Source organism: Lemur catta, chromosome 1 (assembly GCF_020740605.2).
Source record: "Lemur catta isolate mLemCat1 chromosome 1, mLemCat1.pri, whole genome shotgun sequence".
NCBI classification, from domain to species: Eukaryota; Metazoa; Chordata; class Mammalia; order Primates; family Lemuridae; genus Lemur; species Lemur catta.
Window position 1 is genome coordinate 234699004 of NC_059128.1, and position 24572 is coordinate 234723575.

The following is a 24572-nucleotide window of genomic DNA, read 5'->3' on the forward strand; positions in this document are numbered from 1 at the left end:
AAGCACCTAACTTTTGGGTTATATGTTTTTGGTATATACGTTTTACCATGTTAAGTATTCATCTGTTTCTGTCAAAACTGTAAAGGGATTGTATCAAAATGTATATGGAATTTTATCAGATTTTGTTTGACATCTGTGAAAGATAATGTGACTTCTCTCTTTTTATTAGTATCCTATCAGTCAGTATATGTATAGTTTGTGCTTCAGTAACCAATAGCCCCAAAATCTTAGTAGCTTAAAACATGATTGGCCTCCCAGTGCTTACCACAGGCTGTGTTCTTATACTGCCTGTATAGAAAGAGGAGGCAGAGTAAAGCTACCCCATGTACACCCCAGCCCAGGCCCTGTGCCTGGTCTGTATTGTGAATGGGGGAACATGGAAAAAAAGAAAAAAATAAAAACATGATTTATTTCTTGTTCTTGCTACATGTCAGTGGGTCTCCATCCATCCCTTACTCAGGAGCCAGGCTCAAAGCAGCCATCATTTGGAGCTTTTAGGGTTGATATCTATAGTGGAAAGAAAAGGAGCATGGCAAGTCAGCTACTGACTTAAACCTTCCGCTGGGAATCAACACGTGTCACTTTGGTTTACATTTTATTGACCAGTCCAAATCACATGGCCACATCAAACTGCAAGAAGAGAGAGGGAACAAATTCTACCATGTGCCTTGGAAAAGGACTGGAAATGTTTGGTTGATACATGATGGAATGTGTTAATATGTTCCTTAATTTAAATGATCCTTAAATTTCCAAAACATAGAATGCATTATGGAAATGTTTTGGTGTCATTATCACTAGAACGGGCTCCTTATGAGAGTGCGCTTGTTATAAAAGCAAGTTAGGTGTCCTCTTGCCTTCTTGGTCTTGCCCTTGCTTGTCATTCTGCTTTCCACCATGGGATGATGCAGCAAGAATGCCCTCTCCAGATGTGGGATCCTCAACCTTTGACTCCCAGTCTTCAGAACTGTAAGAAATAAATTCCTTTATAAATGACCCAGTCCATGGTATTCTGTTATAGCAAAACAAAATGGACTAAGTCACCCTATATCCAGCCAACTTTCTAAACTCACATATTCTCATATTTTATCTGGCTACTCTTTTGGATTTTCATATACCCATCCCATTGTTCACAAAATAATGACAGTTTTATTTTTTCAAATCCTTATACTTTTCATTTGTCTTTCTCACTTTATTATACTAGTTGGGACCTACCATAAAATGTTGCATTGAATGGACCTTTTTTTATGTTCTTTCCAAACTTGATGGGTATGATGTTAACATTTTTCTTTCTTTCTTTTTTTTTTTTTGGAAATGCTTTAGGAAATTAAAGAAGTTTCCTTCTATGTTTAGTTTGAAAGAACTTAAAATTCTTACCAAATGCTTTCTCTGCAAGGGCTATAAGTAGGATGAGCTCCTCTATTCTCATTGATCCAGCAGAATTTTAGCTTCCTATTCCTGAAATCTTAGGCTCTGCTAGATTAGAGTTTCTGGTTACTCAAGTAAGAAATTCTTTCACCAAAGGATACAACAAAGTTCCCATTAAATGGAAGTTGAGACTGGCACCTGGCAGCTTTGAGCTTCTAAAGCCAGTGAACCATCAGAAAAAGGAGGGGCTACTTGACTGGCTTGGATGAATGATTCCACACAATACATGATGGAGGCACAGAGGAGAATGCCTGGAACACAGGAGAGCCCCTGGGGTGCCTCTTAGTACTCCTATGTCTAAAATAAAAATTAATGGAAAATTATATTAATTGATCATGACCCAAGCCTTTTAGGAATAACTGGATCACCCCAGCAAGTAACTGACTGACCAGCTGAAGTAAGTTCTGGAATGCATAGTGCAAGAAGGATGTTAGAAATATCAGCAATGACTACCCAATTTCAGAAACAGGAACTGTAGTAGTTATGAGTATTTTATCCCAACTTTGAAATGAATTATGTATTATTTTATTTGTTTCTCTCTTTCTCCCATTTCTCTGCTATCTGACATAAGATGTGTTAATAGTGGTTAGCCTTATAACCCAGTCATTAGGTTACAGGATGTCTTAATCCATGTGTGTTACTATAACAAAATAGACTGGATAATTTGTAAACAACAGAAATTTATCTCTCATAATTCTGGAGGCTGGGAAGTCCAAGATCAAGGCACAGGCAGGTTCAGTGTCTGGTAAGGGTTGCTCTCTGCTTCTCATATAGCACGTTGTTGCTATGTCCTCACACAGCAGAAAGCAGAAGGGCAAAAAGGCCTAACTAGTTCCCTCCATCCTCTTTTATAAGGTCTGTAATCCCATTCATGAGGACTTTACCTTCTTGATTAATCACTTCCTAAAGGACCCACCTCTTGATACTATCCCATAGGCAATAAAGTTGCAACATATGAATTTTGGGGGCACATATTCAGATCATAGCACAGACTTCAAAAGTATAGTGTAATTCTGCCTGAAAAAGAATAGACATCACTCATGAATGAGGTGACATATGGGATTGTGTGTTCTCTTGGGAGTGGGTGAGCATGTTTTAGTTGTATAGGTCTCTCTGTGGTTTTATCCTTTGTTTGTTAAAGATTTGGAGGAATTAGCATGCTCCTATGCTGAATCCTAACCCCCAATGTGATGATATTTGGATGTAGTGCCTTTGCTAAGTAATTAGGTCATAAGGATGGAGCCTTCATAAATGGGATTAGTGCTCTTATAAAAGAGGCCTAAGAGAGACCCTTGCCCCTTCCACCCTGTGTGGACAGAGAAGATGCCACCTATGAAGCAGAAAGTAGGCCCTTATCAAACACCAAATCCACTGGTGCCTTGATCTTGGACTCCCAGCCTTCAGAACTGTGAGAGAAATTTCTGTTTTTTATCAGCCACCCAGTCTATGGTATTTTGCTAAGAAGCCCAAATGGAGTTTGCATTTCTAATGTAATGTTAATGGCACTGACCTGGGGACCACACTTTAAAATGTGCTGTCCTACGAGATCAATTCTGTGCCATATTCTTCCACACCTATTTTAAGATAATAGACTCAGTTGATGTTGGATCCTGTAAGGAGCTATATTATATTAAATTTTCATAAAGTGGGAAATGCTGAAGTAACTCAATTGCCAGAAGCACATCATCAAAATTTGCCTTCTGAAAAAAGAAATAGTGAAGTTTTCATTTCACCTTGGTTTAATGATTTCTTGTATCAGTTTTCTTGAGCTTTAGGAATAATTTGTAAGGAGGACAATTAAGAAATGTATTCCCTACCACATAATTTTTGATAAGAAGAGAAAATTACATGAATTTCTGGCTTAATAATTGAATGCTTCACTTTTTTGAACTTATGGAAGACCAAATTATATTTATTTAGTTTTGATGTCATTGGTTTGATAGAGATTTCATCAGGCATCCTTCTAAGGATAACCCTATTAGAAGATAATATACTGTCAAATAGACTGGTCTGATTTTCTATTTTCATCATAAATAAATTAATATGGCTGATGTGTTTTATCATCATATGCAACTGGAGTTTTCTGATGTGAGCTTTGGTGATTACTATCATTCAGCTTCCTTAAAAAGCCTAGGGATCTCATTAGTATTCTGTTAGTGAGCAGCGCAATCATTTGTGCAGCAGCTGGAGAGGATTATATATTTCACAGGACTCCTTGGATTAATGATAAGCAATGCCTGGTAGTGACCCATGAATAGAAAGCAGGAATCTTTCAAAAAGCTCTTCAAATTTATCAGCCTATCTTGTTTAGACTAAGTACTAAAAAAAAAAATACTTACAGTAAGAGTCTACTTGGTTCTCCACCCAGTGTCTCTGTTTACCTCCAAACCTGGGAATGCATTGTTTCTCTTAATCTATAGGTTCAGTGTCACTCAAGATTGAGAGGTCAGTCATGCCTTTGCTCAGGAGGCATTTAATAAACCCTGCAGGGGAAGGCAAGGTGGTTGGTGGTTTCACCTGGTTGAACTTGCTAACTATCTCTAATGTATGTACATATTCTACTACCTAGGCCTTTGTCTTTTAATTAAATCCTAAATTAAACCAAGTCTTAATAAATGGATGCCTGACCTGCCACATGTATTCTGGTTTCCTGCACAGAACCCCAATTCCTCCATGATTAGGGCCTTTCCTAGTCCCCAGGTCTTTAAAGAAATACAATCTCAACTCCCTTCTCACAGTCTTGACACCTTACCCTGTACTACTGTAATGCCTTTTGCTTGTGCATTGGAGATTCAAGTGCATGTCCACATGGGTGATCATCATAACAAATATTTGTGTAGGACTTCACCTTTGACAAACCACACTCTTTTTATACACTTTATTTCATCATCAAAAATGGTCAGGTGAGCATGGTGGTCATATTTCAATTTAACTTAATCAATTAATTTAATAAATTAATTACAGAGCATCTAAGGTTCAGATGGATTAAATAAACTGTCCAGGGTCCCAGAGCTAATAAATAACAGACAATTAGAGGAGGTCAGGTCTTCTGAGCATAAATTGAGTACTATTTTTCTTCCCCTCCCTTTGTGCCAGACTTCTCTGAAATTTTGGCATGCATTTCTGCCTGAATTTCTTTCTACTGCTTTGTGTTGGGACCCTTTTTAGGGCAGTCTGCTCTTCAGATCAAAGTTGTTATTGCCCATTTTGCCTACCTCTCTGCTCAAAACTCATGAGAAGAAGAAGAAAAAAAGCTTTATTGTCCTTTCAAATGTTTTACTATATCTGAATTGAGTACAGTCACAAAAGATAACATAATTTGAGACTAGGAAGAACAATTCACCCAAAACATAAATTGATCTCATAAAGAAGGCTCCTGGCCCATAGAAAACTTTATTTGATTTAATTCTATCATCATAATAATCATTATCATTATTCATCCCCAAATCCATTAGAGTTACCAATTGTTGGAACATTGGTAAAGTGAAACTACAGCCTCTGTAACCAGTACATTGGTTTGACAATATACTTATTCTCAATGAATGCCACATGGGCATGACCTTGAGCTTCACAAACTTTATTCTCTTCTACACCTCTGACCTTTAATTTTATCTGCTTTCTCCTAAACAACAAGAATTACATACATTTTTATCTTATCTTGAAGGACTACAGTACTTCTGAAACCAACAGAAGGAAAGTCCTTTTAATATGACATATTAGTCAAGGTTTTCTAGTGAGAAACAGAACCAATAGGATAAATATGTAGAGAGAGAAGAGAGAGAGAAAGATTGTCAGAAATTTGTTCACATCATTATGGATGCTGAGAAGTCCCAAGATCTGCAGTTGGTAAGATGGGGCACACTTATAACTTTGACTCAAATGGTACAAAAGCAATTTATGTAACCAAAACATTTGTACCCTCGTAATATTCTGAAATAAAAAAAATACTTCAAAACATGTATACTGAATAAACTAATAAAGTCTTATACATTTTCTCAAAAAAAAAAGAAAAGATGGAGAGAAAGGAGAGCCAATGTGTAGTTCCAGTCTGAGTTCGAAGGCGATGGTATAAACTACAGTCCAAAAGCTGGCAGATTAGAGACCCAAGAAGACTCAATGTTTCAGGTAGAGTCCAAAGACCAGAAAAGACTGATGTCCCAGCTCTAAGCAGTCAGGCAGGAGGAGTTCCCTTTGTGTTCTATTCAGATTTTCACCTGTTTGGAAAAGGTCCACCCACATTTTGGAGGCCAATCTGCTTTACTCAGTCTATGAAGTCAAATGTTAATTTCATCCAAAAACACTCTCAAAGACACACCCAAAATAATGTTTGACCAAATATCTGGGCACCTTGTCAAGACAAAAAATTAATCATCACAGATGACAACTTTTAGTATCCCTATATAGGGAATATGTTCTATTTTAATCTCTATCTCCTTTCTCTTTTACCTTTCATGAGAAAGGCCCACCTACTGCCTCCACATGCTCCCACCCCTTCGAGTGCTTCCCTAAAAATGGCTTATTCTAAGGTGAGAGTGGAGCTCCTCTGTCAAATCTGACAGTTGTTTTCCCATTTTCATTGCTTCCAGTTTCTACTCTAATATTGAACCCTTGGGATAATTACTTCTCTAAGTGTCAAGTTTCAGTTTATCAAATAGAACTGTTGATAATAGGTGTTCTTAGTAATAAAATATTAATTTTAAAAATAATAAGTTTCTTCCTCTGTATTCTCACTGCTATCCTTTTAGATCAGAAACTTATTTCCCTGTTATATTATTGTAATGACCTCATGCCTGAAATCTTTGTTCTTGATCTCCTCATCAATTTTATCCTGCATCCCACGATCCATTCAATATTTCTAAAACACCGCTATTTTTATGTCAAATATTGCCAAAAAGTCTTCAATGGTTTCCAATAACTTACAGCAATAATTCTCAAATTATGCTTCACTAAACCCCAGGAATTTGCTCATCTTAAGATCCACATTTCTTAAAGCAAAGCAGCTATTCCATGCTCAATATTCAATATTTCCTCTAATTTGTTAAATATATGACATACAGGTATAGTAACTATTGTAATGTTTTTATCTCCTGATTCTATCGTCTGTGTCATTTCTAGGTATGTTTTGATTGGTTGATTTTTCTTTTCATTTTAAGCTATATTTTCCTGCTTCTTTGAATTGCCTAGTAATTGGGGTTTTTTTGTTTTGTTTTGTTTTGTATTGTATTTTTTGAGGCAGAGTCCCGCTCTGTCACCCTGGGTAGGCCTAGCTCACAGCAACCTCAAACTCCTAGGCTCAAGCGATCCTCCTGCCTCAGCCTCCCGAGTAGCTAGGACTCCAGGCATGCACCACCATGCCTGGCTAATTTTTTCCATATATTTTTAGTTGTCCAGCTAGTTTCTTTCTATTTTTTAGTAGAGACAGGGTGTCGCTCTTGCTCAGGCTGGTTTTGAACTGCTGAGCTCAAACAATCCGCCCGCCTCGGCCTCCCAGAGTGCTAGGATTACAGGCGTGAGCCACCGCGCCCGGCCCCTAGTAATTGTTTTAAGTCTTTTTTTAAGAACAATTTTAGGTTCACAGCAAAATTGAGAGGAAGGTACAGAGATTTCCCGTAAACCTCCTGACCCCACACATGCATAGCCTCCCCCATTATTAACATCCTCACCCAAGTGGTACATTTGTTATAATTAATGAGCCTACATTGACACATCATTGTCACCCAAAGCCCATAGTTCACATAGGGTTCACTGGTGGCATTGTACATTCTATAGGTTTGGACAAGTGTATAATGACATGTATCCACCATTATAGTATCATACAGAAAAGTTTCACTGTCCTAAAAGTCCCCTGTGCTCCGCCTATTCATCCCTCCCTCTTCACAACCCCCTGGAAATCACTTACCTTTTCACTATCTCCACGTTCTCCTTTCCCAAAATGTCATATATTTGAAATCATACAATATGATATGATTGCCTGGTAATTTTTATTTGGATGTCAGACATTGTGAAATTTATATTTTTGAGCTCTAGATATATTAGCTATTCTTATAGGAATATAATTCCTATAAATATTTTTTAGCTTTGTTCTGGGATGCAATTAAGTTACTTGGAAACTGATTCTTTCCATTTGGATTTTTAAGCTTTTCTAGGTTGAACCAGAGAAGTGTTTAGTCGAGGGCTAATTTTTCCCACTATTGACACAAAACCCTTGTGTATACGCTTCCTGATTCCCCATGAAGAATGAGGTTTTCTACTCTGACTGGAGGGAACAGGAACTATTTCTGGTAAGCTCCAAGAATTTTTCCTCTAATCCTTTTGGGTGGTCCTTTCCTTATGCACATGCACAGGTCACTACTCAGATGAAGACTTGATAGGGATCCTCTGCAGTTTTCCAGAGTTCTTTCTGAGCAGCTCTCTGCCTTCCAGTACTCTGCTCTATGAACTCTAGCTGACTTGGCCGCTACAGACTCCTGCTCCAATTCTTTCATTCAAGGAATGAAGCTCTCCCTGACCTGGAAGCTCTCCAGGCAGTAAGCTGGGGCAGTCATGGGGCTCATCTTGTTCTCCCTCATTCGGGGATCGTTGTCCTTTTTTCTTATTAATCAATTACTTGAACTCATTGTATCTCATATTCTGTGCATTTTTTAAAAAGTTGTGTCAGGTCAGCAGGTAAACCTACTCCCTATTTCCCCATCTTGTTGAAAGCGTATGTCTCAGTCAAGAGACTTACATTGGAGATTGTTTTAAAAAAAATGTGTTTGGCTCTAAAGGAATGTTTTAAAATCTAGAATAAAATCTAAACTCCTTAGCCAGAGAGCTAAAGCCTTCCACAGTGTGCTCGCAGTCTAAATTTTGAAATTAATTTCCTGGTTCCAGGCAGAATAACTAAATTCAGCTTGCTTGTTTCCAGCTCCTCATTCACAGGTTTCCCATGCAGTCCACATAACGTTGCCTTCCGGCCTACCATTCTCTGATCCTCTATTTGGTCCTTCCTACTTCATATGATCGTTATAATTGTGTTTACCTCATCTTACCAAAAAGATCATATGTTCTTTTAGGATGGGAACTATGTCTAATATCTTTATATTTTTTTCCCAAAGACTTAACACAAAAGACTTGAGCAGTGAGTGCACTCTTAACATATGTTTGTAATTTGGCCAACAGAATGCTGAATGGCCTGACAGTAGGAGCCTGGAGTTTTATTCTTGCTGGTCTTAATCAGTAGCACACAAATTACTATATGACAGGATAAAAATAGGCTGTGATGTAATTTCTAGTGATCATTATATGACATTATAAATGTAGTCAGCCTGCTTTTTAAAAATCCAAACAGATGGTAAAACACTTTCTGTGATTTCATTCTGTGTGTCCGATCCACAGCACACAACTTCTCACTCCCCTTTTCTCAGACATCAAGGGTCATGGTGCTGAAATTTTTCACTATACCAAATCTCTTCTCTGTATTAGTGGGACAGAGTATGAAATGTCACCTTCTCTATTTTCACTGACATCAAATCTGCCTGAATCCTAATTATTTGCTGGGAGTACTTGTCTCTGGGACCAGCCCTGAGGGAAGAAGTCACAATGGTGAAGAGCATGGTCTCTGATGTCAGAAGGTGTGCATTTGAGGACTGGTTCTGCTGAGGATTGATTAGCACCATGACCTTGTGCAGTCATCTCTCTTCTCCAAGCCTCAATTCCTAACCTATAAACAGGAAACGATAATAGTACCCTGCACATACAGTCCTGTGTAGCATAGGAACTTAGATCTTCCTGCCACACTCGGTGGAAGTTTAGGGTTTTTGAATTGAATTGAGATATATGCTCATATACCTAAGTTGGGTCATTCCTTTTAAGGACAAAATTCCTTACCAAATTGTTCAAAACCCATGCCATTACTAAGTGCAGAAAGACCCAACCATCATCCAGATTTTGGTATTTCTGTGATCTCAACTATTTTACCAAGAATACTATTACAAGAAATTTAAAATCCAAAGAAATTCTTTCTACTGTATGCTTGTCTATTAGTCTTGCCAGGGCACAGCTGTTCTTAATTAATTTGTGAGAAACTGGATCGAATTCTATCATGTATGCCCCCAATATAATTACAGGGGTTTTTTTTTGGTAATAATTATTTTTTTACATTTATTGAATAACTTCTCTGTTCCGGGTACTGTTCTGAGTACTTTACAGATATTATTTTATTTAAAATGAAAACCTTATGATGTGGACTTCTATGGTTTGAATATTTGTCTCCTTCCAAAACTCATGTTGAAATTTAATTGCCATTGTAACAGTATTAAGAGGTGGTATCTGTTAAGGGCCAAAAGCTTCAAGACTACTGACTGTTATAACTTTTGGCCATATAGTGTTAAAAGCTGAAATTTTAACATTGTCAAAGCTATTTCTATAATGTCATAATGTGAGTTTTGAGCCGAAAAATCATTAACCTGCTATCTTGCTTCTGTAAAACTGCTTGCTAAAGACAGTGCCCCAAGTGTGGGAATGCAGCACCCATGTTCTGCATGACCAAGCCCTAAACTGCCCAGATCCTGTTGCACCAGGACATGAGAGTGATGTAATGCTGCTTTTTGCCCCTGTAATCATGCTTGCTCTGCCCCAATGATTTTTCACTCACAATAAAAGCTTTCTGCTTCAAAAGTTCACTGCTGCTCTCTGTGCCGTTGCTTTTGGCGGCAGCTCAGGGAGTAGTCGCTGGCCAGCTAATAAAGACTCCTGATTTGGCTCAATTCGGTCTTTAGGTGGTCATTTCTCGCATCTCAGACCATAACAGTATCATTATGAGGTGATTAGGCTGGGACAGTGGCTCATATCTGTAATCCTAGCACTTTGGGAGGCCAAGGCAGGAGGATCACTTGAGGCCAGGAGTTTGAAACCAGCCTGAACAACGTAATGAGATCCCATCTCTACAAAAAAATTATAAAGTTAGCTGGGCATGGTGGCGCTATACCTGTAGACCAGGCTACTCAGGCTGAAGCAGGAGGATTGCGTGAGCCCAGTAGTTTGAGGTTGCAGTGAGCTATGATGACGCCACTGCATTCTAGCCCCAGCAACAGAGCAAGACCTTGTCTCCACCCTCATGCATGGATTAATGCTGGTATTGGAGGAGTGGGTTCTTTTTAAAGGGTGAATCTCCCCTGACCCCCCAATTCTCTGCCTCCACCATGGGATGACAGAGCAGAAAGGCCCTAACCAGGTATGTGCCCCTCGACCTTGGACTTCCCAGTCTCCAGACTATAAGAAATAAATTTCTGTTTTTTATTAATTACCCAGTCTGTGGTGTTTTGCTATAGCAGCACAAAAAATGGACTAAGACATAGGCATACTATGGATGAGAAAACTACAGAACAGAGAAAATAAAGAACTTGCTGAGTGTCAGCCAGTTAGATAAGAGCAGAGTTGGGATTCACACTCAGTCTGCCTTCAGAACCCACCCTTAACCTCTGTGCTTTTCTGACAAGCCATAGCAAGATTTTATCTATGGTGACATAGTTTTCCAACCCCAAATTGGCCTGACTAGTGAGGATATTGAGAAATTCTGAGACGTGGTGAGCACAAAATAGGAGTCATGGAAATGCATGACAGATGTTACTTGGAGGTAGGATAAATGATGATTTTTTTCAAAAAATAATTGAATGCTACCTAGAATAACATAATTATCTCATAAAACATATGACTGTCTGCAGCTGAGAGGCCTTTGCAGTGAGAGGTGGTGCAGGATGTTTTCAGGTAGACCTGTGCTAGGGCGAGGTGCACGCAAGGAGCAAGCTTTGCCTCTCCTGGAGTATGGAGAAGTGCTGGGGAATGCCAGTGTCATCAGAGAAAGGCTAATTGAGGCTGCTCTGTAGGACTGGCAGGTCTAATGACAATTCAGTAGCCCCTGGTGGCTTAACAGAATATCCCTGCTTGCTTACTGTTGTAGGAAATTCCTCTAGTCTAGCGGAACAATTTTAGGTTCTCAAAGTGAGATCCCCACACAAGCAGCATCAATATCAGCTGGAGCTTGTTCAAATGCAAATTCTCAGGGCCCACCCCAGATCTACTACTGAATCAGAAGCTCTGGGGGTGGCAAACAGCAATCTGTGTTTTAACAACCCCCCTGGATAATTCTGATACATGCTAAATTTTAAGAACCACTGCTAGCAGGAAACGCTTTCGGCTCCACAACTAGAAATAAGAATATTAAAATGTGAGAACATATTTGAGAGCTCTTCAAGGTGAATGAGCTACAGATAAATGTAAATAAATTTAAACCCACTTAATTTGATTCATTTTTTTCAATTCTTTTTGGGGAAAGTAAGTCCACCCAAATACCAGTCCTCACCTTTTTCCTCAGCCATATACATCATTTATGTTCATTAAAATCAAGGCTCAGTGCTCTAGGCATCCACCAAATGGGCTGTAGCTTATGACCAGGTGTTCTCCAGACCCTTTCATTGGAGAAAACATGTGCATGATGGCAAGTAATATGTGTTAATGCATGGATATTTAAAAATCTCTTCTAATTTATACTTTTTAAATAGAAATCACTAGAAACCATCAGCATTATAATTATTTTTTTATTTTGGAATATTACAGGGGTACAAACGTTTTGGTTATATGAATTACTTTTGTACAGTTTGAGTCAAAGTTACAAGTGTGTCCATCACCCAGATAGTGTGCATTGTACCTGTTAGGTGTGAATTTACCCAGCCTGTCCTCCCCCCCTCACCTTCTTGATTTCCGTTGAATTTTACTACCATATGTACACATGAGTGTTGATCATTAAGTTCAATTTAATTTTGAGTACATGTGGTGTTTGTTTTTCCATTCTTGCGATACTTCACTTAGGAGGCTGGCCTGTTCCAAGTGATTTGTAAGGGGTCTCAACACAAGGCTGAGTTCTGCTGTAGAGCGTGAGCTCCCTGAAGGCAGGGACCTTCCTTACTCACCAGTGTTCCGCCCTGTGACTGGCACACAGCCCGAGGCTCAGTGAACAGATTGTGAACTGAACAGACTGGAAACAAGTGTAAAGATCAGAGAGTGAAACTCCCAAGTGAAAGAACAGAGGTAGGAAAAGGAAGCAAAACAGGGTAACTGGGAACAGGGAAAATAAATTTCAGACTTGACAACTTTATCTTCTCCAGTTTAGTGAAGACTAATAGAAGCTCTTCGTAGAAGTATATGCCTCACAGCTGTTAAATTAGGTAGCTCTGATTTCCATAAGTTGTAATTTTAATGTGCTTGTTGGTGGCATGAATTGATTAATAAAATGCTGCATGGAGAGTTTGTTTATCAACGCATCACTGCAGAAGAGTCTAGCTTTATTGGCCCATTTCGTGCATTTGAGTTCAGTTTCAATCACGAGGGAGGAAGTAATTCTGCTGAATGACAGGCCCAGGAGTTTTCAGAGATACTGGAATTGTAAATGAGCAGCTCAGAACCGGATATTTCTTCTCTCTCTTTTTTTTTTTATTACTACTAGACATGATCAAAGATTAAAATCAAAAGATGCTTATTTGCCTATCATATGCTCTTAATTCTAATTTCAGACCATGTCTTTAATAATACAGATATTTTATTTCAAAATTAGAGATCTGATTTGCTCAAAAAGTCTGCATCATTTTTAATATACGGCAGATATTGATGCAATATATTTTGAAATTTATCTCTTAGGTCCAAAAGGCAGACAGATAACAACTCACATTATAAGTCATGGCAGATGCTTTGCCTCCACCTTTACCTGTTAAAGCTGAAGTTTATTACATTCTTTTTCAATGTGTAATCTTATTTTAAACTAGACTAGACGTTAGAGCATCTAAACAGAAGTTACTCCTGTGAATTTAGCCACTCATTAAAAAAAACACCCAGCAGTATTAACCCTTCTAGCTGGAAAGTTGATTTTTTCCCAGTGGATTCTTTCATTGATCATTTTACCAAGCTCACAAAAAGTTTCTAGACTGTTGAGACCATCAGGTGTGTGGCATAAGCAATTGATGAACCTGAACAGTAGACAACAGAAAACCAAAAGTCTCTTCTTTATGCTGTGGTGCTGGGTCACTGGTGGTTGACAGCAATTTTCCAAATACCTATGCATCATCTGCTAAAACATCTGTGCCCACCTGGCTATGGAAGAAAATGATGAGTGGGGAGTGGTTGTGTTAGAAGAGAGAGCTTAGGGAAACTAAATGAGCACTGAAAAAATATTAGAAGTAAATTCATTCATTCATCACTTATCTATTGATTCAGAGTAGTATAAAGTCTTAATAAAAGATATATTTTCCCAAAAATTATTAGTCTCAAAATATCTCAGCTAACTACTGGTTTGAAGCTCTTGTGCAGTAACCCAATATCCATTTTTCCCATCTTCCATAGTACTGGAACCCCCAGTCTTTGAGTACAAAGCCACCTGGAATTAGTACTGTTTCACATTCTCTCTACAATAGTGGCCAGGAAAATGTAAGCATCCTTTACCAGTAGATATATCTATATTACTAAGTTCTTGTTAATGTGATGTAAATGGAAATGGTGGACAATTTCTGGAAAAAAAATCCTTAGAGGGCATGGCCCTTGTTGTTTTCCCTCTTCTTTCTTACTGACTGGATATGGGCAAAATGATTGGGTCTCTAACAGAATTTTGAATCATGACTTGACCTAGAAAAAGGAAGCCATGAACAGTACATTATCAAGATAGAAGAAACCCGATCCCTTACCCTGGGATATACATGGAAGCCCTGTATTAACTCTTTCCAGGCTTCATGAGAGAAATAAATTTCTATCTTATTTAAGTCATTGTTATTTTGGGGTTTTCTGTTTCTAACTTCTCTATTTGCAAAAGGCAATTTTGTTATTGTTGTTGTTACCCTTGGTATAGTCCCTAATACTGGGACTATCAAGAATATTGACTAACTATATCCTCCAGAGCTAGACAAAAATTTCTAAGTTATAAAAAGAAAAGATATATTTAACTATGTAAAAATATAGGACAAAAGTTACCATAAACAAATTCAGAAGAAAAATGATAGGTATGGTAAATTAAATTAATAATAATGACAGAAAAAGGATTAGGATACAGAATGTACAAAAGACAATTGCAAATTGAAAAGAAAAAGCAAATATCTTCATAGAAAAATAGGCAAAATAAACAGAACAAACAAGTCAGACAAGAATCAATCCAAATGACTAAGTATTTGGAAAGCTGCTCAAATTCTTTTAATAAGAAAATGAAATTAAAGTAACAATGAGATATTACTTGATACCTATTGGACTGTCAAAAGTTACAAAGAATGAAAATGCCTATTACTCTCAGTAATGCAGGAAAAAGAGCACTTCCATACATGACTGGTGAAATTGTTAATCGTTACTGCCTTTTAGGAAAACAATCTGGCAATATCTGTTAAAATTTTAAATGCATGTTTTCTTGATTTAACATTTCCACTCCTGGGATACTTTCCCAAATAAATAAAATCATGAGTAATGAGACATATATGAGGATGCTGATTGGAACATTTGTCATAATTTCAAAAAAACAAAAAGGAACCCTGGAAACTTCAATAGGAGAATTGCTGAATAAATTAAGGTACCTATATATTGTTAGGTAGGGACTAGGAGGAAGGGGAAACAGGTGTAGAGGTGAGGTGAGAGAGAAATCAAAAAACACAAACTCAAACCTGACAATATGGTATGATATGGAATATCATACAATCATTAAAATAAGGAATTAGAGTAGTAGCAGTTGATTTAGCAGGTTTTCAATGAGGTATTACTGAGAAGTAGCAGGACATAGAGACCTATATATAATTGATCCATTTTGTTAAACAACCCACAAAAATATGTGGCATGTTTGTGGGTTTGTTTATCTGAGCATATAAGCATGGAGAATACATTCTAAATTGTTAACCTGGATCATGTGTCGGGTGTGTAAAAACAAGAGGGGTGATGTGAGAGGAAGGGTAAGAAAATACAAGACCTGATTTGGGTTGTGGCCAAACAGCAAAGGCAAGCCAAAGAAAAACCCAAATTTTATAATATGTTTGACTTATTATATGTAAAATTAATTATATATTAATATATTATATGTATAAATGTATATTATATATATGTATATAAAGAATTATACCTAATTTTTTCTGTTTCTTTATTTTTTTGTAGTTTTAGTTTTGACAAATAAATAATTGTATATATTTCACGGGGTACAATGTGATGTTTTGATACCAAATTCTGACCCTAATTTATACCCAGAAACACCACTCAGCATCTAATTTTAATTTTTATTATACAAAAGTACATTTTTAATATAGAAAGAGTAGCAAATACAGAGATGCATTATAATTTTTTAAAGAATTCATAATCCCACTACCCAGATATATGCACTTTTTAAATAATGCATATAATTCTTAAATATACTGTAGATACTGTTTTACTATTCATTTTCATTTAAATATCACAAACATCTTTAATAATTAATTCTCCCCAGAAGCATATAGTCTTACATCTAACAACTATGAAACTATCACTTTATATTCACACATCTAGTCCTTTCACAAATGTTCTCATCCTCAAATCACACCAGTAAAATAGGGAAGGGAAGAAGATGCGGGCCCTGGAAGTGAGAGGATTTGAAAGTTCTGCTTTTTTCCTTCTTTGTAAATCCGTAGCAAATCTGTACAAAACACACCCCCTTTCCCTCCCTCCATCCCCTAACGTATCCTAACATCTTTTATGATATCAACCCTTCTATCTAGGTTAGGAACAGGAAGGAATAATTGTTGTTACAAATTGCGTTTCAAAGTAACATCTTATGAATTCTTTGGCTCTCAAATGGTTCAGTAACATCTGTGTAGTCAATGCTGCAGAACATTTCCTCTTTAGCAATTATTATGGTAAGATTTCAGATTTGACATTTGCTTCTGTGTATTAGAGTACTTGATCAACTATATTTTAAGTAGAATGACTTGTGGTCATCAATATACAAGACACTTTCAAAGGGGGTCCTATGTTGGAAACAGTTGCCTTAATTATAGCAACTGTTGACAGAATTTAGTTCTCACTTGATTTTTTTTTAAAGACACTTTACACGAGGCCTAAGATAATGTGGCCTTTGTTTTGATCCCCATTCTCTTCAACCCAGGGAAGCAGTAACCTTGCCTCACATTCTTAGGGTTATAATAATGCTATCGTAGGCCAAACTTGAATCTCCAGGGCTGCCACGCCCATCTACACTTTAGATTTTCGAGCTAGAAAATACCAATAACCAGATCAGCATCTCCTTGATCCTGCCCTTTCTTTGAAATCACAACACCCTTCCCCACTACCTGCCCTACTGGTGCATGTCTCTCCTTACTATTCAACAATGGAAACAGGCTTATTCCTTTTACCAACTGTCTCTCATTTATTTCAGACTAAACCTCTCTGAAAACCCGTCTGTTAATTTCCTCCCCATTTGGACATTTTGAATCCTCAGAGCTCCTTGAAATGCAAGCTAAACTGTTTTGTCTGTTTTATCTGGATTGACTCTTTTAAAAATGTCCAAACATAACAACATACCCTTTTTCTCAGATCCCAAGCACATGTGAAAATGGCTTGCAATCTCCCAAAGACCAAATGGACAGCTTTAATGTCTATTTCCTACAAACCGAAAGCCAGCCAGGGTGATAGCTCTCTTGCTTCATCTCATACTGCCTAGAATTTCCGTGAGGTTACTGCTTTCAGTTTACCCATTCTAATTAAATAACATTCCTGGAAGAAGCAACAAATATTTTCTCAATTAGACTGCCATATTGACTCATTTTAGTAAAACTGATTAGTTATAATTTTGCAGTACTGACTTCAGCATTGATTACTAGCTTATTTCTGCCCTCAGTGCTGCTGCAATAGGCGTCAGTATCAGTGTCTCTCTACTATCTTCTCTTTTTCCCCAATGGGAAATGGTGAATTAATTGGTTTGGGGGAATCGTTATGCAGAACTTGCCCATCAGTAGTGAGAACTGATTGCATGAACTGTTTCCTGTACCTCAAAGAGTTTCACTTTTTTCACATCATTTCCCAAAAGCTATTTTATACATAGTTCAGAAAGTCCTTTGCTCCAGAGAGACATTTTCAGGTTTTGCAAAAAGCTTTCAAGTCCTGGAAAAGTGATTCAAAGTCAAGGGCCTTGACTGGCTAGTCTTCTCCTTTTATAGCAAATCAGTTAGCTGTTTGCTTCACCTAGAGACTAAGTAAAAATTTCCTGGATGTTGGAAGAGGCAAATAGCAATGCATTTCCTTGGATAGACAGGACATTTTTTAAGATTACACTTTTTGGGGAAAGAAATTTAAGAACATTAGCAGAAGTATGAGCTAATAATTATATATCATAATGATTACAAGAGTAGATTTTTGTTTGTTTGCTTTTGAGACAGGGTTTTGCTCAGTCACCCAGGCTGGGGTACAGTGGCATGATCATAGGTCACTGCAGCCCCAAACTCCTGGGCTCAAGCGATTCTCCTACCTTAGCCTCTCTAGTAGCTAGGATAACAAGTGCTCGACATCATGCCTGGCTATTTTAAAAATTCTTTTGTAGAGACAGGGTCTCACTGTATTGCCCAGGCTGGTCTGAAACTCCTGGCCTCAACTGATCCTCCCACCTTGGCCTCCCAAAATTACAGGCATGAGTCACTGTGCCCGGCACAAAAATAGATTTTGAAGCCCAACATTCTAGGCTCAAATCTTGTCTTCAAAAATTACTAGCTTATCACCTCTGCCTTTGTTTACTCATCTGTAAAATGGGGATAATAAAATCTACCTTATAAGGTTATCAGGCTTATATGAATTCACATCTCCAAAGTGTTAGTATAGTACTTGGGCTATAACACACCCTTAATAAATATTCTTTCTTAGTATTCCTAGAATGGCTTAGATAAATAGTAGATAACTATCATTAATTATTTTCTTGGCAACATGGAAAATGTTGAGACTCTTAATTGCTCAAAATCACTGGAGAGAGAGTGCTAGGGCCCAAGACTCCATAATTGATGCCACCAGAGTGGATGTTGCTGTTTCTCATATTAATATTGTCTAATCCTATTATGTAGCAAGCATTTGGGGAAGGAGTTAAATTAATCTGTGGACTTTGGTTATAGGAATGGAATAGTTTTCTGGCATCTCACACCCTTGCCTCAGAGACATTTTGGGTGCCAAATCCAGATCCATGGGTTCAACTTCTCAAAAACCAGCAGACAAATTTAGAAACAATGGCGAAGTTGACTGAGGTTGTCATCGTTGACCTGGACAAGAGTGTATAAAGTCTTGACTCAGCACTGGTCTGCTCATTTCTTTTGATCTTTCCAAGGTAGGTTTTTATCTCTCCCTTTTTCACCAACACATTTAATAGCAGGTATGAAAGACAATTTGCTATTTTTACTGATATTTTTCACATGGGGGTTATTTATTACGTGAAATGAAATATTTTAAGCAAAAGACAATGTCTTTGTAGAATAGAATAGTTGCTCTGAGATAAGAATTCTAACAAAAATTTGTTTTGCTTTTATTATAATCTCGTTGAGGATGTATGTTCACTATTACACTTATCATACTGAAAATTATCTGTTGACAAATCTTGTCCCCTACTAGACTTGAATCTTGAAAACAGAAACCAGGTTCTAATTATTCTGGTATCTCAAGTATTTTGACAATTCTTGACACTTATTGGGTGATCAAAATATTGTTTGTTGATTTAATTGAATTAGAATATGTAATCTTCTAGTTTTATTTTATATATCTTTGAGTATGTATCATGTGAAGATGTTGATTATAATTGTACTAAGTGAAAACTCATACAATTGTTCTGGGTTAAGTTCAGAGCATACAGAAAATATGAAACCAATGAGAATAGTACAAATAATGTCTTGGATTTATATTATACACCACCTTTTAGAATCACTGAATATACTTAATGGACATCTTTTGTACTGAATAACAACACCAGCAACTATAAACTAGGTGTTACTCTGTTATGTAGATCATGGCTCACTGATCCTGAAGAATATTATCATGACAATGTTCTATTTGAGCAAATATTTATTTATTCTTTCAGTGGTTTTAACTAATATTTTATGGGAGAGTATATTGCCTTCAATACTGAAGCATGAAGATACAACTCTCAATCTTAGTTTTCTTCAGTTCCTCTTCCATAGATCTATCATCAATATTTTTTTTCTAATCTCTGCTCACAATTGTTCATACTCTCCACTGTCACTGGCTGGAGAACTTGAGCCAATCATTTATTTTGCTGGTCCTTGTCCTGCTTACCTATAAATTATGAAGCACTGAGCTAGCTGATATTAACGAACTTTTAGTTCTAAAATTCTATGGATTCAAAAATTTGGGTGTATTATAATTCAGATTTCTTGACTTAAATACTTCTATTTTTTTAAAAAAACTAAATCTTTCCCTGCCAGTTCAGTTTTCTTGATGTAGTCAACCAGTTGATTTTTTTATAATTGTCATACATTTTGTGAACCATAAATCTAGATTTTTGTTTCTTGTCAAACTTAGAAAATGAGGTGATGATACTTTTTAAACTAAGAACATGTTACCTATATGGACATGTTGCATCTTGTTTAGAAGGTTTTCTAACCAAGAACATAATCCCTCTAAGCTAGAGCTCAGCCAGGAGGCAGTATAGCACCATGCTTAAGGGCACGACTCAGGAGCCAGACTGATGGGTCTATTTTGTTTGTTGGTTGATTCCCTAAGTGTTTATTAAGGCCCTATTCAATGCAAAGAACTGAGGTCTGCTCTGATGCCATAGACCTAGTCCCTGCCCCAAGATTGCTTGTATTTAGTTAGAAAGATGGGGAGTTAAATAATAATAATGTACAAGGAAGATTATTATGACACAAGTAGTAAAATCTAAGAAAACATCTAGCAGAGAGAACTAACCTAGAGAATACCTTCGTGTAGAAATGTTGCTTAATGGATACCCCAAAAAATGATTAAGAATTAGCCAGAGGAGGAGGGACAGGGCTTAGTGTTCCATTCACACGTGAATGCCCAGAGGTCAGAGAGTGTCCTTGGTGCATATTAGTGGTGCCCCAGCCAGGTCATGCCTGGAGACGAGAGAGAAAGAGAGACAGGGTGAGGGCAGGCAAGAGGGTGGAGAGCTCTAAGGCAGCGGTCCCCAGCCTTTCTGGCACCAGGGACTGTTTTCATGGAAGATAATTTTTCCATCGCCTGCCCCAGCACTTACTGGGTCGCAATAACGGATTTACATCTCTGTAGCCCAGTGTCCACTAGAGTGGAAACTTTTGGAGGTCTTATTACTCCTTTAATCCACAGATACTAAAAGGGCATACTTTAGCGTGAATGCATGACAGAATTTAATAAGGACTTTTTCTCTGGATCAATAGCAAATAACTCAGTGCAGAGACCTGACGTTTTGATCACAGACTTGGGAAACAGGAAAGTGTAGGGAGAGGTGGTCCTGGATGGGACAGAAGAGCCAGCAGAGGCTGGCAGAGGGGAACCAGTGGAAGGAAGAAGCAATAGAGAAATGTCACTGATATCCACGATTTTGACTGGGGATGGGCATTTAATTAGCAAACGAACCACAGGGGGAGAGAGCAAAAAGGGGAAGCGATCCCTAAAACCGGGGAGTGCTAAAAAGTGTCAAATGCTGCAGAGAGGGTGAGTAGGATTAGAGACTGAAAAGCACCCAATTAGGATTTGTCTTTAGGAGATCATTAGAAAGAACAGTTCCCATGGGGTGATGGAAGGAAAAGCCAATTGCAGTGGGCTGGGGAGTGAAGGGAGATGGGAGCGGAAATTGGGAGTGTAAACTGTATTCCTGGAGACCTGTAATTGTGACATAACCACCCTTTGAAGTAAATGCTTCAAATAATCAATAACTTGTGAAACACTCTTGATTTGTAATTCAATTTAACATTTTAACGTTCGTATTTTAAAAATAAAAACCTGCCAGAAAGCCCCTGCTTTTATAGAGAGTGAAACTGCATATAAATAAGTTAAATGTAGGTATTGTATTTGGTTAAGGGATGGTGGATTTGTGTATTAAGAGTAAGCACTTAGGAGTTTTCTTCTGAGTAAACCTTGCTGAGTTAAGGCATGTAACATGATTATCCCAGCAGCATGAATATTAGGAGGCACCAGCATCATTTTTCTACCCAGTAGTGTCCCTAATTAAGAACATCTTGCAGCATTTCCTCAGATTTGTGGCATTCACTGGGCCTTGTAACTCAAATATGTTTCATTTACTGCCTTAAGGCATATGTTCCAGCTTGTTTGGAATCATTTAAGTGCTTGGTAATTCTCCTTTTCCTCTGCCGACATCTGGGTAAATCCATTCTCATTTTCAGGCACTTTGTCTCTGATTTTAATAATGGAAGAGGCTATGTCAAGAGATGCTTAGTGTTCGTTTACTCAGAAGAATATTAATATTTCTTCTTATTACTTGCATCATAGCTTCCCAGCAGTGGAAGCCTTTGAAAGTAAACACACATAATAACCTAACTTGATGAATAACTCAAGTGAATCTAATCAATTATGATGAAACCAACTTGAAAAACTGTTGGGGTTGCTAACACAATAATAATTTAACACTTTTTAACAATTTATTTAATATACATTGTTTGAGTTTCTACTTACAGTTAAGGCACTAAAATGCCAAGGTAGTATGGATTTATGCATTCCTTCCCCCAGAAATGTATTGTCTAGCTCTGACTGAAAGAGAGAAGATTGTGGCGTGATTGATTTACCGTGGCCAGCAGTGAGGGGCCTGGAGTAACTGTGACCCTGCAGGAGACATCACCATCCAAGTAGACGATTTCCTGGTCTCACCTCCATCTACCCAGCTATGGCTGCCATTTGATGAATTTCCGTCTTTCTTTCCCTATGGTACTGTCCTCTATTATGATTTTGCATATCTCAGATTCATTAAGCAATTTAGAAAGTAAAGCTACTCTCCTACATATTTAACATAGTGTTCAAAGACTGCATAAATGCTTGTTGAATAGTAATAAGAGTATTAACATTGATTAAGACTTTACTATGCACCAGACAATGTGCTGACTTTTATATACAATCTTCACATTATCTTAGGAGATAAAATATAAGAACCTATATTAGGACAAAGACTGGGGGACATAATGTGTTAGTTAAGGATATTTTGATGGCAAATAACAAAAATTCACTCAAGATCATTTAAAGTTGGGGCAGGAATGGGAACTTCTTGGAAGGTTATTGGGAGATCGTATGGAAACCAAAGGCAGGAATTGAATATTGGTCTCAGGAGGGACTGTTTCCAGGAAAGCTATTTGAGACATGAGCAAGCAATCTCTCCCTTGCTCTCTTTCCTTTGTCCCTTATTGCTGCTTCTCCTCATTCTTGTGACCTCCCTCTCTATTGACCCTTTGCTACCTAGCATGCCTGTGGTGCCACATGATGGCACCGTGTGACCACACCCACCCCACAGTGCCAACTCAACCCTCAAGTTTGCATCACTGCATTCCAGCAAAGAGCCCAAACTGAGAGTGGCACCTAAGTCCCAAATCGATATTCCAGGGAGACACCCTGATCGGTTCTGATTGGATCAGGTGCTCAAGCCTGGTCTGATCAGCTGGGCCAGGACCCCAGTGTCACCTTACAGACATTGCAGCTTGTGGCTCCTGCGTGTGCATAAGAACAGGCACTTCTCACAGAGCGGTGTGGGCTCAGCAGGTGTACCAAACTATGTCAGCTGAAAGTGGTTAGGACTCTGATAACTATGGAGTCAAGAGAACTTGGTATTAACTGAATGTGGGCCTGAGAAAGAAGGAGGAATGGGAGATGAATGACTCCAAGAGTTCTATGTTGGAAGACCATGAGGGCCAAGGATGGGACCCTTCCACTGGAGCAGGGGGCAGAGGATGAGGAGGGCATGAAGAGCTTGTGAAAGAACAACATGAGGAAAAGGCCTCTCGTGTGAAGAAAACAGAACCCTGACTGAAGTCTCCACTCTGAACAGTGAGTTGGGAGTCATGGTTGCACAAGCTCACCTCTTCCCTTCAAGTTCACAAGCCTCCTTTGGGCTCCTTTTCTGACCCCTGCTGGGTGACCAGCTCCACCCCTCCCCAACGTGTGATTTCGCTCTACAGATTTGTCTAAGGTGTAGCCATATTCAAGACAGAAAAAACTCCTGCCCCCACCCAAATCTATTACTCTAAGAGGGAAGAGTGTATTTATTCTGCCCGTTACTGTACCACTGGGCCTAGCATGGGCAATTACAGATGGGCAATAAATATATATTGAATGTGAGAATAAGTGGACATTTTCAAAAAGTTTTTTTTTACAAAATACCTGGGGAGGAGGAGGGAGACAACCTCAGAAAATACAACCAGCATAAAAATAGCTAGAGTTGTAGTCTTAAAATAACTACAGGCACTAGATCTAAAAGTAGGGTGACCAACTTGTCCTGGTTTGCCTGGGACTTTGCTGGTTTTTACCTGAAATTCCCAAGTCCTGGGAAACATCTCAGTTCTGGACAAATGGGGATAGTGGGTCACCCAGGCAGTTGTCACATCTTAGCTGGCAGGTGTTAACTTATTTCCTATCAAGGGAAGCTAGGTTTTGACCAACATGATCCTTTCTAGACCAAGGGGAAAAGCTCGTATCTCAACTCTCCCTTTCCCGTAAGGGCTTCTCACTGCTTGTCTTTACCTTGTTAGCCGGTTTAACTGAGATACACCTGGAAATTGTATCACGCCAATGTATCATACTTCCATGTAAATGGAAGTATGGTGGTTTACATGGCACTCAGTTCCTGCCAAGGTGAACTCCAGAGCAGAATAGGATGCATTATTTTGCTGTATTACAAACAGAATGATATGATGCACACGATGGTCTAATGCCTCTCTCTGAATCCAACTTTCTGACAGTAATGGTGTTATCTAAGTGCCCTGTGAATCATGAAACATGAGTAATCTGGACTTTGCAGTTATGGAAAAAGTGTACTTTCATTGTCAGCTTATGCATTATCATTTTAAGTCATCAGTTCTCTAATGAGTGGGGTGTCTGTATGTCCCTATTTGCTTAGGACAGTCTCAGATATGTCTCTTGTCCTGGTTTAATTTTTTTTTTTTTTTTTGAGACAGGGTCTTGCTCTGTTCCCCAGGCTA

At 38.2% G+C, this 24572-nt stretch overlaps 1 non-coding gene across 1 annotated transcript; it reads left to right on the top strand.

The window, feature by feature from the left end:
• The first annotated feature begins 248 nt into the window (after positions 1–248).
• On the top strand, positions 249–380 carry LOC123630881. The gene has a single exon (XR_006732821.1). It is a non-coding gene; the product is annotated as a small nucleolar RNA SNORA51 (small nucleolar RNA).
• The last annotated feature ends 24192 nt before the right edge of the window (positions 381–24572 follow it).